At 40.0% G+C, this 25,763-nt stretch overlaps 1 protein-coding gene and 1 long non-coding RNA gene across 6 annotated transcripts in view; one reads left to right on the top strand and one right to left on the bottom strand.

Moving 5' to 3' along the window:
* The window catches only part of Rad51b (RAD51 paralog B), a 536,305-nt gene that overhangs the window by 307,884 nt on the left and 202,658 nt on the right, over nucleotides 1–25,763 (bottom strand). The window lies entirely within an intron of this gene.
* Nucleotides 3,500–9,417, top strand: LOC121139314. Of its 2 annotated transcripts, none has more exons than XR_005876245.1 (3): nucleotides 3,500–3,716; nucleotides 4,691–4,802; nucleotides 8,149–9,417. It is a non-coding gene; the product is annotated as an uncharacterized LOC121139314 (long non-coding RNA). The 2 variants fall into 2 exon arrangements; XR_005876244.1 differs by having other exon boundaries at nucleotides 4,709–4,802.

Consider the following 25,763-nt stretch of genomic DNA (forward strand, 5'->3'; position numbering starts at 1 on the left):
GTTGAGCTAAGAATGACTGCAAAGGGTGAGTACATGAGAGTCTCTAAATGATATTACTGCTATTTTGGCAGTGGTAACAATTAAATATAGGTACATGTGCTACTAAAAAGAAAATCACACCAATAAATGCAAAAGTAATTAGTTCAAAGTAAATATATGTATTGTGCCATGTCAGCCTCTTGGGTTTTTTTTTTTTTTTTGCCTTATGAGATTTGTGCAAGAGAGTGACACTATGGGAATCAGGGTGGAAATGCATATGCCCCTCTGTACATTTCTACATTTCCGTAATTTTTTAAAGGTAAAAAAATTTACATGTATTTTATCAGTTCTTTGAGAATTCCATACATGCAGACAATATATTTTGAATATATTCAGCACTATTCCTCCCCTTTACTCCTTCCAAATCCACCCAGCCCTCCCAAGTTCATGTCCCTGTCCCTTTTTTATAACCCAGAGTCCAACTCAAGCTGCTTGTATATGCATGGGTGGGAAGCCATCCACTGGAACACAGGCAGGACTATGTTTTTCAAGGAACTGACTCTCTCCTCTAGCAGCCATTACTTGTTCACAGCCTCTTAGCAAGGAAAAGGACCATGAGTCCCTTCACATTCTGTGCTAGAATGCCGACTGGCTTGGTCTTGTAGGTCTTATGCAGGTCCCTACAGCTGCTGTGTTCATGAGCGCAGTGGTCCTGTTGTGTCTTCCCCGATCTTTGGTCCTTACAATCTTTCTGGCCCTTTTCCCACAATGTTGCCTGAACTTTGGAGGAGGAAGGCACAGCATAGAGGTCCCATTTATGGCCAAACATCCCAAGGACACTTAATCTTTATACTTTACTGAATTGCAAGTTTCTGCATTAGCTTCTCTCCATGGAACAAAGAAGCCTCTCTGATGAGGATGGAAAGCTATATATACCCTAACCTACTGGTAAAGAGGTGTACCACAAAGCAGTTGGATACTATGTCAATTTAGCAAAATAACCATAGTAGATTGGTCTCTGGGGCCTAGGAGCTCACCAGTCATGGGTTCTTGACCAGCTTTACAGGCTCTTATTATCAAACTCTCATGGACAACCAAGAACAATGGCAACAGTCTACATATTTTTGGAGGTCTCTGGGATACTCCTGAACAAAAACTCAAGGAGGGGTAGAAAAAGCAATGTGGTAACTAAGCATTCCCCCAGGCCCCAGGTCTGTCTTAAGAAGGCATGAAACTCTAAACAATGTTGCTGAGGTTGCACCTTAGCTGGTTTGTGCAGAGTTGAGCACCAGAGTCAAGTTTAACCAGTCTTTAGACCTTCCTCACTATATATGAGTATGTTTTTCTGTAGTGTGGTGAGAAGGGAAACTCAGGCACTCTGAATGACCCACACGAGGTAGAAAACCAAGACTGCTGTGCAAGAAAACTATGATTCTTAGGGAAGCAGAGACAGAGATGACAAATGGAGAAGTAAGGCCAGCTGCTTTTGAGTCTCTGCCTCCAGTTGTTTGTGAGGCCCAGCAGATGCCTGTCCTCACACAAATGGACTGTCGAATCCTTTCCATTAGGAGATATTTATAGACTCTTCCTAATAAGGACTTAATACTAATGTCATGCTTCTACTACAAGCAATCAAAAGAATATCCTATGGTAGATGGGAAGTCCACAATGTTACAGTGCAGCCCGAATTGCTAGAATGTTCTTCCTTATGATAAAACACAGCAAGCCTGCCTGGACTACTGCCTCACATCCTCCTATCCATCATTTCTATGTACTAGAGGCCCATTAATCTAGGAATCTATACCCTACTGAATGCAGCCTGCTGAAACTGCCGTCAAGGTGCCCTGCCTTTCTTCAACTAAAAAAAAAGGATATTATCTTTCTTCAGTTGAAGAATTAACAAAAAAGGCACCCAGTTTTGAATCCAGAAAAGGAAAAAAAAAAGGCTAAAAGAAAAAAATCACTGAGTGTGTGGCTACTCCAGTACTGAATCTAACTCAAATCTAATCAGTTACACCACTGTTTAGGTTAGTTAGACAGACAAACAGTCTGAACTTTCTTATAACCCCTAAGTTTTTCTTCTCTTTTTAAGGCTAAGAATTCTTTGTTGAAAATAATTTCATGTGACTTGATTTCTAATATGTAATCTCATTGATGTTCACCTAAATCATTTATAAAAACCATTCTATACACTTAACAGTCAAAGAAAATGGTTAAATATTCTCAGAGAATGGTTAAATATTCTCAGAGATAGGAAGATCTAGTCATGCAATTCTATTAATGAGCCCTAAAGTCCATGGTATATGTCATGATGGCAGATTTTTAATTTATAGCCAGCTAAATATTTTAGTCTTGTTCATACTAACTTTTGTATAAACCAAAATGCTACCCTACATTACATAGCTTACATCTTAAAACATAGCTTACATTTTACCACTTTAGCCCATAAATCTTAGCTAAGTCTGCAAAGGTTGATAGTTTATTCTCTAATAGTGTGAGAAACAAATGCTATTTACCAGTGTTCTCTAAAGTAATTCTACATTTGGATGTCTATATAAGAATCAACTAAGTAGGGTGGAGAGATGGCTCAATGGTTACAAGCACTGACTGCTCCTCCAGAGGACCCAGGTTCAATTCCCAGCACCCACAAGGCAGCTTACGATTATCTGTAATTCCAGTTCCTAGAGACCTGACACCCATGGCAAAACACTAATGCCCATAACAATACAAATAAATAAATTAAGAAGAATCAACTAAGTGCACTTATGTAGAATATTCAAATAAGTAAAGCTTGAAAATTCCAAGTGGCTAAAGAAATGATATGGCAACTAAAAGTCACACATATTTCAGGCATTTAGACTAGATGTTTTAAAATGGCAGATTTACTCCAGTGCTCTCAGCCTTCCTAATCTGAGACCCATTACTACAGTTCCTCATACTGTAGTGACCCCCAAACGCAAAATTATTTCTTTTGTACTTCATAACTGATGTTGCTACTATTATGAGTCATAATATAAATATCTGATGTATGATATTGCAACACATAGGTTGAGAATCTCTGAGTTACTCCATCACTATCTAATGTTGAGCAGCTCAAGAATTCAAATGAGAAGGAAATTGTCAATGTTTCACATTTAATTACATGATTTTCATATTATTTCTGTTCAAAATTTTTATATTGCTTAGAGGTCTCAACACCAAAGACTCAAATTTCATGTAATGTTTCAAGAGACTGATTTTTAAAAATCACTAGGTTTCAGTTTCTGAGAAATTCCCCCTGTTAATTTTGATCTTGATTTTAATCTGATATATTGGAAGAACAAGAATGATGGTAAAGCCACAAAGAGACGATGCCTAAGAGGGTAGATAAGCTCTCTGGACTAGTTCACAATACTTCGTTTCATCTTAGTGTGTTTATCTTCATCCAGGATGGAAACTTAGTCTTAAAATTCAATCTTGTCAACACAGAAAGAGGAGACCCACTTCAAATACATTCACAGCAGGAAATGAACACAGTAACAATGCCAATTCGTTAATCTCCTGGGAGAAGTTCAATTGCTGTGTAACCAAGGACTCTTAAGTCAGACAGACAAGCTTATGATTTCCCTAGAGAGGCACCTTCTGTGGATCTTCAAGCAAGCTTCAGGATCATGGAGCAGTTCCCAGAGGACAGAAGGAAAGACAAGACTTAACAGCTGCCTGGGAATGACTACTGCCAATAATAGGAACACACTCAGGTGAGAACTGCTGGTCAACACCTTGACTTCAGTCTGAACAGAGAACTTTGCCAGCTCTGCCCTAGACTCCTGATGCCCGGCACAGGGATCTGTAAATGAGTGTTGCTTTAAGCTGCTCAATTTGTGACCATACTACTTAGTTAATAGGGTCACGCCTATCAACTAAGCCAGTTGCTTTACTTTCCCATCTGTCCTTTAACTTCCTATTGAATAGATTTTCTTTAATTAAAACCATGAATAAAATCAGGTCAGTGGTGGTGGCCCAAGCTCTTTTTCCAGCACTTGGGAGCCAGAGATAGGCAAATCTCTGTGAGTTCAAGGCCAACGTGGTTTACAGAGTGAGTTCCAGGTCAGCTAGGAGAAACCCTGCCTTGAAAAACAAAAACAAAAACAAAAAACCCAAGAATAAAATTAAAATGGAAAAGTTCATATTAACTCAAACAAAATGTCCAATTATTTTTAAAGACATTTTCCTAGTTCCCCAAGTCGTAGTTCACCAACTAAATACCACATCATGTAGGAACTTTTAAGATTTATTTTAATTTTGAATTATGGGTATGTATGTTTATCTGGGAGACGTGTATGTGCATATGGGAGCCTGAAGAGGCCAGAAGACATCTGATGCCTTGGAGCTGCAGTTAGAGGTGGTGAGTCATCCAATATGAGTCCTAGAAATGGAACCCAGGTCCTCTGCAAGGGAAGCATGGGCTCCTAGCTGCAAAACCATCTCTCCAGGCCCCTCACATGGGAACTTTCAAAAGCCGCAAATTCTTGGGCATTGGAATCTGGCAGCAAGGCTTCCAGATCTGTATTCTGCAATCCCTCTCCCTGACTCTAAGGCACGCTGGATAAAAGTTGCTGAAGTACACTTGGGGGAGGAGGTGCCCGGACTGTGCTGCTAGAGCCAAGGACAATCCTTTGTGACTGACGCACTCTTTCCTTGGGAATGTTAATGCCTGCTGTTTACTTTCCAGTCCACTCTGTCCTTTTAGGATCATTCACTTCAAGACAAATGCTGAGAATATCCTGTGGCTTAGCACATCTCACTTCTGAACAAACTGAGTAAAATCGTCATTTCTCTCACTGGTGAGAAGCACATTATTTTGTTTACCTGTGGTGTATAGGTTTCCCCTAGCATGTGGCTCTCTACCTAAAGAATAATTCAATATATTTAAATGGTTTTTAGCTGTGTGTTGTCCCTTTGAAATCTTAAAGGGCAGAATTTTTACAGTTTCAGAAGCCAGTGTTTGCCTGGAAGTGAGCATCCTTCCTCGCTACATGGAGAAATCCCATGAGTCATAGCAGAAAAGCAAGTATTTAACTAGATCTCAAGAGACCTAGCCAAGGATGGATTGTGTAATCTTACACAATCATTTAAGCCTTGAGGGTTTCAGTCCAAATGGTGGTCCTGCTCGTGTTACCTCTTCTGGGGGAAGAGTTTGAGCAATAGGAAAACAGTTAAAATTAAGTTCCTAAAGGAAAGATGCAGCATCATTTTGGGGAGGAACCTGGAAACAATGCCAGACTCACATTCTAGGTTGGCAATATCATCTTCTAACAGTTAGAGCATCTCTCTGAAAAGCCATTAGACCTGACCAACTCTGCCCAGACAGTGAAAAAAACTTCTACTTTTGTTTGTTTGTTTTTGTTTTTTGAGACTGGGTTTCTCTATATAGCCCTAGCTGTCCTGGATCTCTCTCTGTAGATCAGGTTGACCGATAACTCACATTGTTCTGCCTGCCTCTGCCTCTGGAAAGCTGAGATTAAAGGTGTGTGCCACTACACCAAGCAAGAGCTTCTATTTTTAAGTTAAGAAATCCTACACGTTTTTAGTCATTCACAGATTCAACTTGACATTTAGTTCAGTAAACACATATTGATTATCTCCCACTCTCTCTAAGCACTATGGTAAGAACTTGGCATAAGGTGAGATGCTACACACAGGATGCTTACATTTCTTAGGTGGGAGATGAGGAACAGACCACTTAACAGGCAATTCTATCATTAGGTATAATGGGAACTCAGAAATTTAAAAAAATGCAACAATCAACTTTCAATCTTCTGTGAAAGATGACAGATGACCAACTTTGGGTTTTGAAGTGGGAGAAACAATCAGACCTTTTCTGCCATGAGATATTGACTGTAATGAAGCAGCTTACTTCATTGGTATTTACAGTTCTCTAGAGAGGTACATGCATATATATAATAAGATGAAACAGTTAACTGAACGCTACTGTTTTGCACTACAGCTAACTGTGGAAAATAGGCCTCTACCTTTCCAAATTAATATACTCCAGGTCAAGCCCATTGAATGAAGTCCAACATTCATTCAATATAACCGTAATGAGTATTCTGTGTTCCAGCACTATGCTAGGCCATGGGGAAATACAGATGAAAAAGCATGCTTCTACCCTCATGGAATTTATAGTCTAAAAGGAGAGGCAGTCATATAAACAAGCCATTCTACAGTATGTGAATGGTGGGTGCTTTTGAGATCACACAATCCCAGCAGTGAGGAAGCACTAAGCAGGCACCTTCAGAGAGGAAACCAGGTAAAGTTGGGGAAGCAAACCCAACAGTTTAGACATGTAGTCAGCGGGATTTACAAAAATAAAAAATAAAAGAGGAGTATGATAAAATTCCGACTCTAATTTCAAAAGTGGGGGGAAAGCGATGAAAGAAACGGCACTGGAGGCAGGCTGAGATATGAGAAGAAAGGTCAACACACTGTGGAAGAGCAGAGGATGACTGCATTCTTTTTAACCAGGGCACTGAGGAAGGCTTCATAAAAGAGGTGGGAGTTGAGGTAGCTCATCGGTTTATATTCTGGAAGGTTCTATTTATACAGCAGACATAAATTATTTCAGCTCTGTTCTGGAGAGGTGATTTTAAACTGTCCTTGAGCTAGGCACTTTACAGTCTTCACAGAGGAACTGCAATAAGCAAATATATTTTCTGTAGAGAGAACCCACCCAAACACCTTGACATTTTCATTCCACATACTTCACACATGGTATCTTTTATGTCTGGGAAAGTAGACTAGGAAACGGTTTGAATACCCAAGGGCCTCTAAGCATATATGTTGGAAAGTGTACCTAATTTCCAAAAAAGGTCGAATTGCAGACTATGCCGTGATTGGAAAACAAGCTGCTCACTCTTGGGTATGGACCAGATGCTGGAGGTTAGGCATTAAGGGAGTGAAAGGCACCTCGGCTGTCAGGAGAGTCACTGCACAGCCTCTTCTTCAGCTCAGCAATTTTAGACTGACAAAGGTGTCGCAACATAAAACCCATTTCCATTCGCCTAGAACTCTTTTGATTGTGACTTACAATAATGCTGGGATGATTTAGGACTACAGAACACAGATTAGTCCATAAGGATGGCAAGCAATTTTGCAATCACTGTGAGCTTTTCCCCCCATATACAAGAGCTTAGTGGCTATCCAGAAAAAGAAAAAGAAAGGGAAAAAGAAAAAGAAAAGGAAAAAGAAAAAGAGCATGAGTGACAATAGAAAAAAAGGCAGCGAAATATATTAGGAAACAGGCCATATAAACAAGGAAAGGACTGAAGATGGCTATGGACATTTAAAGTCTGGTGAGGATATTTTTGTTGTAACTACAGGCAAAAGCAACATCAGCAAAAAGAAACTACATGACTACAGAACACAGATGTATATAATGCAGGCTCTATTTATTTACAATTATTGTGTCAAAGTCAGAGCTAGCATCACAAAATCCTTGGGAAAGCATATGGATTATTATGAATTATTATGCTTCTTTGGCTCCATAGGTAGTTAAACAACTGCTTTGCAAACTCTGTCTTCTTATGATCCCTTGAGACCCTTAGGCCTATTATATTTTTTACACCTTTTACATGACTCCGAGAATGGATTTCACTAGAACTGGAAGGGGTCACTGTTGTTTGGTTTTATGTTGCTGAGACAAGGATTGGTTGTGTTACCTAGGCTTACCATGAACCCCCAGGCTCTCCTGCCTCAACCTTCCCAGTGGTAGGACTACCGGCATGAGCCACCAAGCCTGTCTAGAAGTAGAATCCTAAGAACAACCTATCATCAGACTTCATGGCAGACTATGGGATGTTTAAGGTTGATTTGCTCATCCCCCCCAAAAGGATTTGCCTTCAAAATCTTATTTTTAGATACCCATAGAAATTAGGCAATACCCCTTCCAGACATACCTAGTTTATTCGGACAATGAAGCTAAACTCAAAGAATATTCCTAAAACCTGGATATGAACATGTTAACCAAGTACTCGGCCTCTACTGGGCTTGCCAGCAATGGTAACCTTACTCACGATGCCTGGTTCCAAGAGCTATCGGATTCCATTCACATTATACAGGGCACTGTGAATCACACTGCCAGCTACTTAGAAACAACCGCCTGTGCTTTTTCCATTGCATCTGTTCTTCCAGCGCTCATGGAAACAAGTGCTGCCACAGCCCCTTGATGAGACAGCAGAGCCCAGTCATCTGGCAGCGATGACTGGCCTCTGGCATCTGAAGAGAGCATCAACCAGAGAAAATGAGTGGAGAAGAGAGAAGTAAACACAGGACAATCAATTTCTCACTCCCTGACGGTCTGAGATTCCAAGTGCCTGATACAGAATTCATTTTGTTTTCGAATGCTATGTAAATGAATGTTACTATCCCGCCCTATATTCACACCATTTTCTTGTGTGCCTAGGATAAGGTTCAGCAGTGTTCCCACTGGCCCGAGTGCTCTGTAGAGCATGTGATTCACTGATGTAATATTCTAAGTAAGGACACATTTCTCATCCCAACATGACATTATGTGGGAAAATTTAGCTTTGTCACCTGTTTTTCATGAGAGCTTGGGAAAGTTGCATAAACTCTTTCAACTGTACAGTTATCTCATCTTTAAAACAAGAATAAGAAAACCTGATTTCTTTTTGCTTATTATTAGTAGGGACTTGCAAGGCCTGTTCATCATTTAAAATGAACAAAAAAATTGCAAACTCAGTGACACTAAGAAGCTAGTTTACTCTTCTACCTTAGGAAAAATATTTCTATGGGCTCAAAGAACGAAGACTTCATACAAACTATCTGAGTGAAAAAACACATCACTTGTACATAAAGGCCTTCTTTGTCTAGTGAGAAACCAGAAGTTAGGGCATCTCGTTAACTTGCCACTGAATACTAACTAGCACAACAATACCAACTAACACATCTGCTGTGTCATGAAGGATGCAGGGCCTTGACCAAATGGGATGAACCTGCTTACTCAGTTCCCTCACAGATCAGTGGTAAGAATGGAAAAACAAGGCTGACCCCACAATGTCAGGTAGGATTTCCAGTTGCAATTTCCTCCTTCCATTAAGACATTTCCAAAACGAAGGAGCTGCTCTTCACACATGTTTATTATAAGATGTGACTCCACAGAAAATCACATTTCTTCTTCTAAAAGTGAGAAACAGAGCTCCACCCATCAAACATCTACTTGTGCCAGGTAATTTAAATAGCATGGTACAGGTGCCCGACCCATAGAGCACTGATCATGGAACCTGGGAACTAATGCATCATTTCAAAATACTCAGGACCTGCAGAAACACCGAGTCAGATCATAGCATGCCAGTTTACTTTGCTGTTCAAGAAGGATAATTGAAACCCCATGCTGTTCCCTGTGCACAAAGATCTTTTCAATAAAATTTTCACATTCCACCATGAACTGATTATAATCCCACTTTTTAAAAGGATAAATATTTACATGTCTATGATATTTTTTTAATTTTTATTTTTAAATTTAAATTAGAAACAAGGTTGCTTCACATGTTGATCCCAGGTCCCTCTCCCTTTCCCTCCCCTCCTCCCATGCCCTCCCACCAACCCCCTCAATACTCCCTCATTTCCCCAGGGAGGGTGAGGCCCTCCATGGGGGTGTCCATAGTCTGTCATTTCATTCAGGGCAGGGCCAAGACCCTCCCCGAAGAGTCCAGGTTGAGAGTGCATCTCTCATTGTTGGATGGGCACCCAAAGTCCATTTGTATGCCAGGGATAAATACTGAACTACTACCCAAGGCTCAATAGATTGCCTAGGCCTCCTCACTGACACCCACATTCAGGGGGGGTCTTGATCAGTCCCAAGCTGGATTCCCAGCCATCAGTCTGGGATTCAAGAGCTAACCCTTGTCAGCTCAGCTGTTTCTGGGAGTTGAATCGGCCCAGTCTTAATCCCTTTGGTCATCAGTCCTCCCTCTCTGTCACTGGGTTCCTCAAGTTCAGCTCAGCGTTTATCTGTGGGAATCTGCCTCTGCTTCCATCAGCCACTGAATGAAGGCTCTGTTCCCCAGACTCTCTGGCACTCCCTAGATCTATGTCTAAACTCCACATATGAGAGAGTACATACCATGTTTGTCTTTTTGTGACTGGGTTGCCTCACTCAGGATGATTTCTTCTAGTGCCATCCATTTGCCTGCAAATTTCAAGATTCCATTGGTTTTTTTTTTTTCTGCTGAATAGTACTCCATTGTGTAACATTTTCTCTATCCACTCTTCAGCTGAGGGGCACCTAGATTGCTTCCAAGTTCTGGCTATTGCAAATAATGCTGCTATGAACATGGTGGAACAGATGTCCTTGTTGTATAAATGTGCATCTTTTAGATATATGCCTAAGAGTGGACTTGCTGGTCTTGTGATTTCCAAACTGGCTGTATGAGTTGGCACTCCCACCAGCAGTGGAGCAGTGTTCCCCTTTCTCCACAACCTCTCCAACATATACTGTCCTTGGTGTTTTTAATTTTAGCCATTCTGACAGGAGTAAGATGGTATCTCAGAGTTGTTTTCATTTGCATTTCCGGGATGGCTAGGGATGTTGAGCACTTTCTCAAGTGCCTCTCAGCCATTTTAGTCTCCTTTATTGAGAGTTCTCTATGCAGTTCTGTAACCCACTTTTTAATTGGATCCTTTGGTGTTTTGGATACTTGCTCCTTGAGTTCTTTGTAAATTTTGGAGATCAGCCCTCTGTCAGATGTGGGGTTAATGAATATCTTTTCCCATTCTGTGGGATGACTTTTTGTCTGGTTGACTGTGTCCTTTACCTTACAGAAGCTTCTCAGTTTCAGGAGGTCCCATGTATTGATTGTTGACCTCACTGTCTGTGCTACTGGTGTTATGTTCAATAAGTGGTCTCCTGTACCAATTCTTTCAAGGGTACCACCCACTTTCTCTTCTAAGTGTTTCAGTGTGGCTGGATTTATGTTGAGGTCTTTGATCCATTTGGACTTAAGTTTTGTGCATAGCGATAGACATGGATCTATTTGCATTCTTCTACATGCCAGCATCCAGTTATGCCAGCACCATTTATTGAAGATGCTTTCTTTTTTCCATTGTATATTTTTAGCTTCTTTGTCGAAGATCAGATGTTCATACATGAATGAGTTAATATCAGGGTATTCAATTCGATTCCATTGGTCTACCTGTCTGTTTTTATGCCAATACCAAGCTGTTTTCAGAACTACACCTCTATAATAGAGCTTGAAGTCAGGGATGGTGATGCCTCCATATATTGCTTTGTTGAATAAGGTTGTTTTGGCTATCCTGGGTCTTTTGTTTTTCCATACAACATTGATTATTGTTCTTTCAAGATCTGTGAAGAATTGTGCTGGAATTTTAATGGGGATTGCATTGAATCTGTAAATTGCTTTTGTCAGGACTGCCATTTTTACTAAATTGATCCTATCTATCCAAGAGCATGGAAGATCTTTCCATTTTCTGATGTCTTCTTTAATTTCTTGCTTTAAATACTCTAAGTTCTTACAATACAGGTCTTTCACTTGTTTAGTGTTACCCCAAGGTATTTTATGTTGTTTGTGGCAATTGTAAAGGGTGATGTTTCTCTGATTTCTTTCTCAGCCGTTTTATGGTCTGTATATAGTAGGGCTACTGATTTTCTTGAGTTGATCCTGTATCCTGCCACTTTGCTGAAGGTATTTATCAGCTGCAGGAGTTCCCTGGTAGAGTTATTTGGGTCACTTATGTAAACTATCATATCATCTGCAAATAGTGAAAGTTTGACCTCTTCCGTTCCAATTTGTATCCCCTTGATCTACTTTTGTTGTCGTATTGCTCTAGCTACAACTTCAAGTACAATATTGAAAAGGTATGGAGAGAGTGGACAGCCTTGTCTTATTCCTGATTTAGCAGAATCGGGTTGAGTTTCTGTCCATTTAATTTGATGTTGGCTGTTGGTTTGCTGTGCATAGCTTTTATTATGTTTAGGTATGTTCCTGTTATACCAGATTTCTCCAAGACCTTTATCATGAAGGGGTGTTGGATTTTGTCAAAGGATTTTTCTGCATCTAGTGAGATGATCATGTGATTATTGTTTCTCAGCTTGTTTATATGGTAGATTAGATTGATGGATTTTCATATGTTGAAACATCCCTGCATCCCTGGGATGAAACCTACTTGATCATGGTGAATGATTGTTTTAACGTGTTCTTGGTTCTGATTTGCCAGTATTTTTTAATTTGTTTTTTTTTTTTTTCCGAGGCAGGGTTTCTCTGTGGCTTTGGAGGCTGTCCAGGAACTAGCTCTTGTAGACCAGGCTGGTCTCGAACTCACAGAGATCCACCTGCCTCTGCCTCCCAAGTGCTGGGATTAAAGGCGTGCGCCACCAAGGCCCGGCTCCGATTTGTCAGTATTTTATTGAGTATTTTTGCATGGATGTTCATGAGGCATATTAGTCTGAAGTTCTTTTTCTTAGTTCTGTCTTTGTGTGGCTTGGGTATCAAGGTTATTGAAGTCTCGTAGAAAGAATTAGGCAAAGACCCTTCTGCTTTTATTGCCTAGAATAGTTTGAGAAGAATTGGTATAAGGTGTTCTTTGAATGTCTGGTAGAATTCTGCACCAAGGCCATCAGGACCTGGGCTTTTTTTGGTTGGGAGACTTTTGATGACTGCTTCTATTTCCATAGCGGTTATAGGTCTATTTAAATTGCTTATCTGTTCTTGATTTAATTTTGGCAAGTGATATCTATCCAGAAAATTGTCCATATCCTTTAGATTTTTAAATTTTGAGGAGTACAGGTTTTCAAAGTATGACCTGATGATTCTCTGAATTTCCTCAGAGTCCATTGTGATGTCCCCCTTTTTGTTTCTGATTTTGTTAATTTGCATGTTCACACTCTGTCATTTGGTAAGTTTGAACAAAGTTTTGTCTATCTTGTTGATTTTCTCAAAGAACCAACTCTTTGTTGCATTGATTCTTTGTATTGTTTTCCTAGTTTCTACTTTATTGATTTCAGCCCTCAGTTTGATTATTTCCTGGCATGTACTCCTCATGCGTGAGTTTGCTTCTTTGTGTTCTAGAGCTTTCATCTGTGCTGTTAATTCTCTACTGTAACTCTTCTCCAGTTTCTTCATGTGGGCACTTAGTGCTATGAACTTTCCCTGGAGCACTGCTTTCAAAGTGTCCCATAGGTTTGGGTATGTTATGTCTACATTTTCATTGAATTCTAGGAAGTCTTTAATTTCTTTTTTTATTTCTTCTTTGACCCAGGAATGGTACAATTGCACATCATTCAATTTGCATGAGTTTGTAGGGTTTCTGCAATTTGTGTTGTTGTTAAATTCTAATTTTAATGCATGGAGTTATTCCATTTTTTTGTACCTGTTGAGGTTTGATATGCTGCCAAGTATGTGGTCGATTTTTGAGAAGGTTCCATGTGGTGCTGAGAAGAAGGTATATATTTTTTTATTTGGATGGAATGTTCCATAGATGTTGGTTTATCTTAGTTGGGTCATAACTTCTATTAGCTCCTTTGCTTCTTTGTTAAGTTTCTGTCTGGTATTCCTGTCTAGTGGTGAGAGTGGGATGTTGAAATCTCCCACTGTAAGTGTGTGGGGCTTTATATGTGATTTGAGTTTTAGTAATGTTTCTTTTACAAATGTGGATGCCTTTGTATTTGGGGCATAGATGTTCAAAACTGAAACTCCATCTTGGTGGTTTTCTCCTGTCATGAGTATGTCATCTCTTTTGATTGATTTTATTTTAAAGTCTAATTTGTTAGATATTAAGATCGATACCCCCGCTTGTTTCTTGGGTCCATTTGATTGGAAAATCTTTTCCCAACCCTTAACTCTGAGGTAATGTCTGTCTTTGAGGCCGAGGTGTGTTTCTTGTATGCAGCAGAATGACGGGTTCTGTCTTTGAATCCATTCTGTTAGCCTGTGTCTTTTTATGGGTGAGTTAAGACCATTAATATTGAGGGATATTAATGACCATTGATTGCTCATTCTTGTTTTTTTTTTGGGGGGGGGAATGGTTGGTGGTGGTGGAATTATATGTGGATTTCTACCCCTTTTTTTATTTTGGATGTTGGTAAAGGTAGGATTATCTATTGCATATGTTTTTCTGGTTGCAGTTTTCGTTCCAAACCTTTCTGTAGGGCTGGGTTAGTGGATATATATTGTTTGAATCTGGTTTTGTCATGGAATTTCTTGTTTTCTCCATCTATAGTGATTGAAAGTTTTGTTGGGTATAGTAATCTGGGCTGGCATCCATGGTCTCTTAGTGTTGGCAGAATATCTATCCAGGACCTTCTGGCTTTCACAGTTTCCATGGAGAAGTCAGGTGTAATTCTGATAGGTTTGCCTTTATATGTTATTTGACCTTTTTCCTTAGCTGCTCTTAATATTCTTTCTTTAATCTGTATGTTTGGGTCTTGATTATTATGTGGGGAGGGGACTTTTTTTTGTGGTTCACTCTATTTGGTGTTCTGTAAGCTTCTTGTACCTTCATTGGCATGTCTTTCTGTAGGTTGGGGAAGTTTTCTTCTATGATTTTGTTGAATATATTTTCTGCCCCTTTGAGGTGATTTTCTTCGTCTTCTATTATTCTTAGGTTTGGTCTTTTCATGGTGTCCCATATTTCCTGGATGTTTTATGTTAGGGATTTGTTGGACTTAAGATTTTCTTTGGTCGATGAATCTATTTCTCCTAGTATATCTTCAATACCTGAGATTCTCTCTTCCATCTCTTGTATTCTATTGGTTATGCTTAGATCTGTAGTAACTGACTGTGCCCAGCTTTCTATTTCCAGCCTTCCTTCAGATTGTGTTTTTTTATTGTCTCTATTTCAGCTTTCCACCCTTGCACTGTTTGAATTGTTTCTTGCAATTTTTGCTTTGTCTTTTCCTCCATTTGTTACATTTTTTGAATTTTTTGGTTTGCCTTTTCTTCCATATCTTGCAATTTTTGGTTTGTTTTTTCTTCCATTTCTTTGAGGGATTTTCCTATATCCTTTTTTAGGGCCTCTGTCATTTTCATGAAGTTGTTTTTAAGGTCATTCTCTTCTGCTTCATTTGCATTGGTAAGGTGGAATCTTGCTGGTGTGGAGTTTCTAGAATCTGACAATGTCATATTTGTTTTTCTGTTACTGAATGTGTTTTTGTATTGTCTCTTTCCCATCCCTTCTTCTAGTGGGTGCAGAAAGAGCCCCTTACTGGTCTGGTGGTCAGGGGACCAGAGTTCCCTTTCATTGGGTGCAAGCAAGTCTAATACTCTGGTAGTTCTCTTCTTTATGGTCCTAGTCCTGGGCACGTGGGTGGAGAAGAAGACTGGGAATCTGGGGTATATAGGCTCCCACTGGTGGTCTGCAGGCACTGGTCCAGTGGGTGGAGAAGACCAGGAAAGTGGGGTGAGTATGCTCCTGCTGGGAGGGGAGGCTCTTTGGCAGTCCCTAGGCACTGGAAGGTAGGCCCGGATCCAGGGCCTGGTTTTCCTGGTCCCATGATCCAGTTGCTGGTCCCCTGGTCCCGTTGTTGGAAGGGAAGACCACGAATCTGGGGTGCCCATTGGGAGGGGAGGCTCTGTGGCAGTCCCCAGGCAGTCCCCATGCACTGGAAGGCAGGCCCAGATACAGGGCCTGGTTTACCTAGTCCCTTTGGTGGAAAAGAAATCCAGGAATCTGGGGTGTGTGGCTCCAGCCGGGAGGGGAGGCTCTGTGGCAGTTCGCAGGCACTGGTGATCAGTTTTATTTTAGTTGAACAGGTAATGGCTGAACATGACATAAATATAAGGAGATAGGCAGTGAAAGGAAGCCCCTGCTGTCATTTGCTCCCAGATACCATTTCCCAATGCTTATAGCAAAAATAAGCTATTTGTAAGAAAAGTGCAAAACTCAACAACTATGGAGCCTGCCTCGGACTGTCCTAGGCCCTCTGCATATATATTACAGTTGTGTAGCTTAGTCCTCTTACGGGACTCCTAACAGTGAGAGCAGGGACTGTCTCTGTCTCTTTTGCCTGCTTTTGGGACCCTTTTTCTCATACTGGGTTGCCTAGTCCAGTCTTCAACTTGATATGCCTGTGTTCCTCTGAATAAAAATAGAGGAGGAGGGGATGGGGGAGCAAAGAGGGGAGATGGGAGAGGGACTGAGAGGAAAGGACAGAGGGGAAACCGCAGTCGGGCTGTAAAAATAAGTAAGTAATCAATCAATAAATAAATAAATGTGTGCAATTTATGTGAAATGGTAGCATACAGATGTCTTACTTTTTCTTTATTTACAATGCATCTTGGATTTTGTTTCCTTATTACCATAAAAATCTCACTTACTTTATAATAAATTTTCTGTACTATTCCATGACCCTCCCTAATCTCTTTAATCAATCCCATGTTGCAGTTCATCTACCCATAATCCTCTGCTATTCCATGCAACGGTATAATATTCATGCTAATGTCAGGCATATTATTCAAATGAGAGTAAAATGAAGAAAAGTCCCTTAAAGTAGAATTCTAATGAAAGGACACATACATCTAAAATTAACAAAATATCCACAAAAATAAAGCAATTTAGCATTTCATCAATAGTGTGGCACTACACTTAAATCAACCTAGTCTAGCTCAAAATTTAAGTATCTCTAATAACCTAGTAGATGAGTATCTATTTATAATCAAATGATGTTTGAATTTTTATCTCTATGAGAGGAGGTAGCATCTTTTCTCAAAACTTTTTAAAAACTTATGTTTATTTTTCTGTGATTTGTCTCTGCTTTTCAGCAAACTATGGTGTAGGTTGTTGTCACTGTTTTTTTGATTATTTGTAGATGTTCCTCATGGTTTAAAAAAGAACTCTGTAGTGTAAGAGATATTTTCTCCAAATTTTCATTTGTCATTTGCTCCGCTTATTAGGGATTCTTTACCTATATATTAATCTTCTTAAGTATTTGATTATACTGTATTTTATGGTATGTGGATTTTCTATTATATGTTGAAAAGCCTTTCTCATGCAGAGATTATCTTAAATGGTCTAACTTTTTTCCTTAAAATACCCAATTATGCTTTCTACAATTAAATAATTATTCTACTCTGCTATTTGAAGATAAAGCTATCTGTCAGTACCTACATGAAAGACAACATAACACAGTGATTAGATGCAGAATCCAGAATGAACTTGTTCTACATATAAATTGTGTGGTCTTTCTGATGGTATTAATATTACTGCAGTTAAGCGGAAACTGGCTTTCTGAAGGATTGGAGGAGTTACAGTCCACATAGTAATTAGAGAAGTACTTAAAATGTAATAAGCAGTCAATAAAACCCATACTATTGTCATTGGGTTTTAGGGAGAGAAAGGAGGGTTGAAAAAAGATCTCTTGTGTGTCCTGTTACTGACCTTGAACTCACTCTGTAGAGGAGAATGGCCTGGAACAGCCTGAACCTCCTCTAATACCTAAGCGCTGACACTGAGGCATTCACTATGGTGCCTGGATACTAAGAATCTTGATCAAGAATTAAACAGTAGACTGGGAGATGGCTCTGAGAATTGATATCTTGACCTTGCCCAATCCTTGCTCAGCAGCATGAGGAGAGTTTCAATCTCCAGAAGCTACATAAAAGCCAGGCAGGAGCTTTTATGTAGAGAGATAGTTCAGCAGTTAAAAGCTGTTGCTGCTCTTCCAAAGGACTGGAGTTCAGTTCCCAGTACCCACACTGAGTTCACAACTGCCTATAACTCCAGCTCCAAGGGATTCAATGTCTTTTTCAGACATCCAAAGAGCACCTGCATATATATACATTCCAAAAACACAGACATAATTAAAATAACTCTTAATCCAGGCAAGTTGGTACCTGCTTGAGATAGAGGAGATCACCAGATCAAGCTAGGCAGGCTTGACTCAGTAGGCTCAGGGTGTACAAAGACCCAGCCCCAATAAAGAGAGACCCGAAGGCAACTTTGGACCTCCACATGTATGTGCACACAACACACAAGGACATCACACATACACGACTTAGATGGTGAAGTTCATAAATGGGCTTTCCAGATGGCTCAATGAGAAGGGGCATGTAGCCAAGTATGATGACCTAAATGCCATCCTAAGAAATCCTCATAGTAGGAGAGAACCAAAGACTGTGCTTTGATCTTCACTCTCACGCTTGGAACTCTCCCTCAAATAAATGAATAAATGTAAAAGATTAACAAATTGAAAAATAAAATGTTTTTTATCATAGAGGTGAAAATAAAAACTTTCTTTTGATTTTTAAAATGGTAAGTTATATTGAGATTTCTTAATATTGAATTACCCTTTCATTCCTAAAATGGATCCCATTTGGCCACATTACTTACTCTTCAAGGTGCTGAATTCATTTCATTAAGATTTTATTTAGTTTTCTATATATAAGGAGTGAGATTTATCTGTAATATTCATTTTTAAACTCTTGTGTGCATAATAAATGAGACTTATCTATAACATGCATTCTTAAGAATAGTTCTTTGTTCTCTGGTCCTTCTATTATATATGTTTCTTTTTGATAGTCCTTTTGCTAATATAATTTAGTAGTGATCTATGTAATTATTTGTTTAACATCTGTTTCAAGGTAAATAAAAGTATATAAAGGCACAAATCAAATAGTTTTGTTAGCTGCTCTATCTGTGGAGATTAGCATAATGCTGAGTGCAGGAAGTGCTCAACAAATACAGATTTGCTGAATTAATATATTAATTAGTAATAACTGAAAGGAATAAATGCATCTTTGTGCAATGCTACTATTGACTCTGACTCTTTCTAATATAATAAAAACCCATGTCGAGGTGAGATTGGGTCTCCAGCAGGGACCGCCCGCCCATCACCCATCCCCCTCCATCTTCGGGGCCTCTCCCGGCTTCCAGAAGAGCCGCCCACACAGGAAAGAGATCAGCCCCTCCAAGACCCCAACCCAGCGAGCCCAGCTTCAGGTGAGATTGGGTCTCCAGCGGGGACCGCCCGCCCATCACCCATCCCCCTCCATCTTCGGGGCCACTCCCGGCTTCCAGAAGAGCCGCCCATACAGGAAAGACATCAGCCCCTCCAAGACCCCAACCCCAGGGAGTCCAGCTTCAGGAAAGAGATCAGCCCCTCCAAGACCCCAACCCCAGCGAGTCCAGCTTCAGCATCCCCAGCTTCAGCTGCAGTAAGGAAGGAGACCAGTGGAGACGGAAAGACCCCACCAGCACCCACTGGAAGAAGAGATGGGAAGAAGACAGAATAAGAGATCACTCAGCAATAGAAACACCAACATGACCCCACCAGAATCCAGGGATCCAACACCAGCAAGACCCGAAAAGCACTACATAGATGAAGAAGAGGAGACAGACCTTAAAAATTATTTCATGAAGATGATGGAGACCCTCAAAGAAGAAACGAGGAAATCCCTTAAAGAAATAGAAGAAAAAACAAACAAAAAAAAATCCATGAAATGGGGGAAAAATTCAAGAAATAAACAAATCTCTCAAAGAATCTAAAGAGCACCAAGAAAAAACAACCAAGAAAATTAAGGAAACAGCTCAAACAGTTGAAGGATTGAAAGCTGAAATAGAAACGATAAAGAAAACACAGAATGAAGGGATGCTGGAAATAGAAAAGCTCGGTAAACGGTCTAGAACTACAGATGCAAGTATCACCAATAGAATACAAGAGATAGAAGAGAGAATCTCAGGTGTTGAAGACTCATTAGAGGATATAGAGTCGTCAACCAAAGAAAATCTCAAAACCAACAAATCCTTAACACAAAATATCCAGGAAATATGGGACACCGTGAAGAAGCCAAACCTGAGAATAATAGGTATAGAAGAAGGTGAAGAACTTCAACTTAAAGGTACAGAAAACATATTCAACAAAATCATAGAACAAAACTTCCCTAACCTAAAGAAAGATATGCCTATGAAAGTACAAGAATCTTACAGAACACCAAATAGGCTAGACCAGAAAAAGAAGTCACCTCACCATATAATAATCAAAACATCAAACCTACAGAGTAAAGAGAAAATATTAAGAGCAGCTAAAGAAAAAGGCCAAGTAACATACAAAGGCAGACCTATCCAAATTACACCTGACTTCTCAATGGAAACGATGAAAGCCAGAAGATCCTGGTCAGATGTCCTACAAACGCTAAGGGAACAAGGATGCCAGCCCAGACTACTATATCCAGCAAAGCTCTCAATTACCATAGATGGAGAAAACAAAATATTCCATGACAAAGCCAGATTTAAACAATACGTATCCATGAATCCAGCTCTACAGAAAATGCTAGAAGGAAAACCTAGAGCCAAGGAAGATAACTACATTCACAAAGACACAGGCAATATATAATCATACTTTACAAAACACCAAAAGAAAAAGGGAGGAGAAACTACACAAAATAACTTCACTAACAATAAATCAAGCGCAAACAAGGATCACCAATCAATGGTCATTAATATCCTTCAATGTCAACGGCCTCAACTTGCCTATAAAAAGACACAGACTAGCAGAATGGATACGAAGACAGAACCCTTCCTTCTGCTGCATACAAGAAACACATCTCAACACCAAAGACAGACGTTATCTCAGAGTAAAGGGCTGGGAAAAGATCTTCCAATCAAATGGCCCCAAGAAACAAGCGGGCGTAGCAATCCTAATATCTAACAAATTAGACTTCAAATTAAAATCAATCAAAAGAGATGAAGAAGGGCACTTCATATTCATCAAAGGAAAAATACATCAAGACGAAGTCTCGATTTTAAACATCTAGGCCCCAAATACAAAGGCACCTACATTCGTGAAAGAAACATTACTAAAGCTCAAAATGCACATAAACTCTCACACACTAATAATAGGAGACTTCAACACTCCGCTCTCACCGCTAGACAGGACCTCCAGACAGAAACTTAACAAAGAAACAAAAGAATTAATAGAAGTTATGACCCAACTGGGTTTAACAGACATCTATAGAACACTCCACCCAAATACAAAGGGATATACCTTCTTCTCGGCACCACATGGAACCTTCTCTAAAATTGACCACATAATAGGAAACATAGCAAATCTCCACAGATACAAAAAAATTGGAATAACCCCCTGCATCTTATCAGACCACCATGCATTAACATTAGAATTCAACAATAACACAAATCGCAGAAACCCTACAAACTCATGGAGATTGAACAATGCACAATTGCACCATCCCTGGGTAAAGTAACAAATAAAAAAAGAAATTAAAAACTTACTCGATTTCAATGAGAATGAAGACACAACATACACAAACTTATGGGACACTTTGAAAGCAGTGCTGAGAGGAAAGTTTATAGCACTAAGTGCCCACATGAAAAAACTGGAGAACAGTCATACTAGAGAATTAATAGCACAGCTGAATGTTCTAGAACAAAAAGAAGCAAACTCCCCCAGGAGGAGCAGACACCAGGAAATAATCAAATTGAGGGCTGAAATCAATCAAGTAGAAACCAGGAAAACACTGAGAAGAATCAATGAAACAAAGAGTTGGTTCTTTGAGAAAATCAACAAAATAGACAAACCTCTGTCCAAACTAACCAAAAGACAGAGAGAGAACATGCTAATTAACAAAATCAGGGATGAAAAAGGGGACATAACAACGGACTCTGAGGAAATCAAGAGAATCATCAGGGCATACTTTGAAAATCTGTACTCCACAAAATTTGAAAATTTAAAGGAAATGGACAATTTCCTGGATAGATATCACTTGCCAAAACTAAATCAAGAACAGATAAATAATCCAAATAGACGTATAACCCTAATGAAATAGAAGCAGTCATCAAAAGTCTCCCAAACAAAAAAAGCCCAGGCCCAGATGGCTTCAGTGCAGAATTCTACCAGAAATTCAAAGAAGAGCTCATTCCAATACTCGTCAAAGTATTCCACACTATAGAAGCAGGAGGCTCACTGCCAAACTCTTTCTACGAGGCTACAATTACCTTGATACCCAAGGCACACAAGGACACAACTAAGAAAGAGAACTATAGACCAATTTCCCTCATGAACATTGATGCAAAAATACTCAATAAAATACTTGCAAACCGGATTCAAGAACACATCAGAAAAATCATCCACCATGATCAAGTAGGCTTCATTCCAGGAATGCAGGGATGGTTCAACATTAGAAAATCTATCAATGTAATCCACCATATTAACAATCTGCGAAAGAAAAACCACATTATCATCTCACTAGATGCTGAAAAAGCCTTTGACAAAATCCAGCACCCCTTCATGATAAAGGTCCTAGAGAGATCAGGGATAACAGGAACGTACCTGAATATAATAAAAGCAATATACAGTAAACCAACAGCTAACATCAAACTAAATGGAGAGAAACTCAAAGCAATTCCTCTAAAATCAGGAACAAGACAAGGCTGTCCACTCTCTCCATATCTCTTCAATATTGTACTTGAAGTTCTAGCTACAGCAATAAGACAACAAAAGGAGATAAAGGGGATACAAATAGGAAAAGAAGTCAAACTTTCACTATTTGCAGATGATATGATAGTTTACATAAGTGACCCAAAAAACTCCACAAGGTTACTCCTAGAGCTGATAAACACCTTCAGCAATGTGGCAGGATGCAAGGTAAACTCAAAAAAATCAGTGGCCCTATTATATACAGATGATGAAGTGACTGAGAAAGAAATCAGAGAAACATCACCTTTTACAATAGCCAAAAACAGCATCAAATATCTGGGGATAATGTTAACCAAGGAAGTGAAAGACCTGTATATCAAGAACTTTGTGTCTTTGAAGAAAGAAATCAAAGAAGATACCAGAAAATGGAAAGATCTCCCATGCTCTTGGATTGGTAGGATCAACATAATAAAAATGGCAATCTTGCCAAAAGCAGTCTATAGATTCAATGCAATCCCTATCAAAATTCCATCACAATTCTTCAAGGACCTGGAAAGAACATTAATCAACTTTATATGGAAAAACAAAAGGCCCAGGATAGCCAAAACATCCCTATACAATTAAGGAACTTCAGGAGGCATCACCATACCTGACTTCAAGCTCTATTATAGAGCTATAGTCCTGAAAACAGCTTGGTATTGGCACAAAAATAGGCAGGTAGACCAATGGAACCGAATCGAAAGCCCTAATTTTAACCCACACACCTATGAACACCTGATTTTTGACAAAGAAGCAAAAACTGTACAGTGGAAAAAAGAAAGCATCTTCAACAAATGGTGTTGGCATAACTGGGTACTGGTATGCAGAAGACTGCAGATAGATCCATGTTTATAGCCTTGTACAAAACTTAAGTCCAAATGGATCAAAGATCTCAACATACATCCAGCCACACTGAAACTTTTAGAAGAGAAAGTGGGAGATACTCTTCAACGAGTTGGTACAGGAGACCACTTCCTAAACATAACACCAGTGGCACAGGCACTGAGATCGACAATTAACAAATGGGACCTTCTGAAACTAAATAGCTTCTGTAAGGCAAAGGACACAGTCAAAAAGACAAAAAGGCAGGCCACAGAATGGGAAAAGATATTCACTAACCCCACATCTGACAGAGGGCTAATCTCCAAAATTTACAAAGAACTCAAGAAACAAGTCTCCAAAACACCAAAGGATCCACTTGAAAGGTGGGGTACAGAGCTAAATAGAGAATTCTCAGTAGAGGAGGCTAAAATGGCCAAGAGACACTTGAGAAAGTGCTCAACATCCTTAGCCATCAGGGAAATGCAAATCAAAACAACTCTGAGATACCATCTTACTCCTGTCAGAATGGCTAGAATCAAAAACACCGAAGACAATTTATGCTGGAGAGGATGTGGAGAGAGAGGAACACTCCTCCACTGCTGGTGGGAATGCCGACTCATACAGCCTCTTTAGAAATCAGTATGGAGATTCCTCAGGAAAATGGGAATTAATCTACCACTAGACCCAGCAATTCCACTCTTAGGCATTTATCCAAATGAGGCAGGTTCATACAACAAGGGCATCTACTCCACTATGTTCATAGCAGCATTGTTTGTAATAGCCAGAACCTGGAAGCAACCTAGATGCCCCTCAACTGAAGAGTGGATAGAGAAAATGTGGTACATTTACACAATGGAGTATTACTCAACAGAAAAAAAAAAAACAATGGAATCTTGAAATTCGCAGGGAAATGGATAGCACTGGAAGAAACCATCCTGAGTGAGGTAACCCAGTCGCAAAAAGACAAACATGGTATGTACTCACTCATATATGGATTTTAGATATGGATCAGGATAGTGCCAGTCTGCACTTCCACAGATAGAGAGTCTGGGAAACAGGAAAGAACCTAAAAGATATGCATATATGCATAGTACCCAAGAGAAGAGGATGGAGACAAGATCCTCTGAATGGATGGGGAACACGGTGAGGGGTGGGGGGGAGTGGGACCTGGGAAGAATAGAGGGGGTAAAGAGGAAGGGAGTTGGTCATGGGGGAACAGGAAGTTGAGGGAGTGGGGGTAGAATAGGGGGAAGAGGGAATCATAGGATCGAAGACAGATCAGGCACCAGAGTGACCTCGAGTGATCTAAAGGTATAACATCAATTGGCAAGCTAAGCAATAGTGGAGGGACCATCTCGAATGCCCATTACTGATAATGAACTTGATGTCTATAACCATCCAGGAGCCTTCATCCTGTGACTGATGGAAGCAGAGGCAAACACACAACTAATCACTGAACTGAACCCAAGGAATCCAGTGACAGAGAGAGAGGAGTGATGAGCAAATTGGCAAAGAATGGGCTGGCAAAACCAGCAGAGACAGCTGATCTGAACAGGGGAGAGCTCTTGGACCCCAGACCGACAGTGGGGAGGCCAGCATGGGACTGATCTGGACCCCCCAAATGTGAGTGTCAGTGAGAAGGCCTGGGCAACCTATGGGGCCCTGAGCTGTGGATCAGTGTCTATCCCTGGTATACAAACTGTCTTCATGTGCCTATAGCACAAAGAGAGATGCTCTCTCAGCCTGGACTCTTAGGGGAGTGCCTTGACCCTACCAAGAGTAAAATGACAGACTCTAGATATCCCCTATGTGGAAGGATTTGGCAATAGGGTGGGAGGGAGGGGGGGAAGGGGAGTGCGGGAAGAGGGGAGGGAGAGGGAACTGGGATTGACATGTAAAACAAGCTATTTAAAATTAAAATAAAAATGATTTAAAAAAACCCATGTCAATGTCCAACAATTGCTTTAAAGTTCACTGATTTTGAGCAGGGAAATTTTAAATGTACAATTGCCTGTATTCCTATTTCCTCTGGTCTTAAAAATACTGGAAAATTGTAAAACAAATGAATAAATTTAATTAACAAAAAATACTTGAAGGTTTAACAAGCAATAGAGCAGGTTTACAGGAGACATTATTGTGCTGTCCCTTAAGCTGTAATTCTTTTTTTTTTTTTTTTTTGGTTTTTCAAGACAGGGTTTCTCTGTAGCTTTGGAGGCTGTCCTGGAACTCACTTTGTAGACCAGGCTGGCCTCGAACTCACAGAGATCCGCCTGCCTCTGCCTCCCAAGTGCTGGGATTAAAGGCGTGCGCCACCAACTATGAATACTTGACACACAAAGTAGACAATTGAAAAGTACAGTGTTGTCACTTGTTTTCAAGGACTATGTAATATCCTTCCCAACTGTAACACTTGCTTTTCAAAGACAATTCAACCAGAAGAAGAAGACTATGATTTGCCCGGATCAGCTTTTAGGTTGGTGAGAAGGGGCTGAGGGCCTGCAGGTGAAGCCAGTACCTGCCATCTACTTGAGTGAGACATAGG

This window comes from Mesocricetus auratus, unplaced genomic scaffold, assembly GCF_017639785.1.
Source record: "Mesocricetus auratus isolate SY011 unplaced genomic scaffold, BCM_Maur_2.0 Super-Scaffold_15014, whole genome shotgun sequence".
Lineage (NCBI taxonomy): Eukaryota > Metazoa > Chordata > Mammalia > Rodentia > Cricetidae > Mesocricetus > Mesocricetus auratus.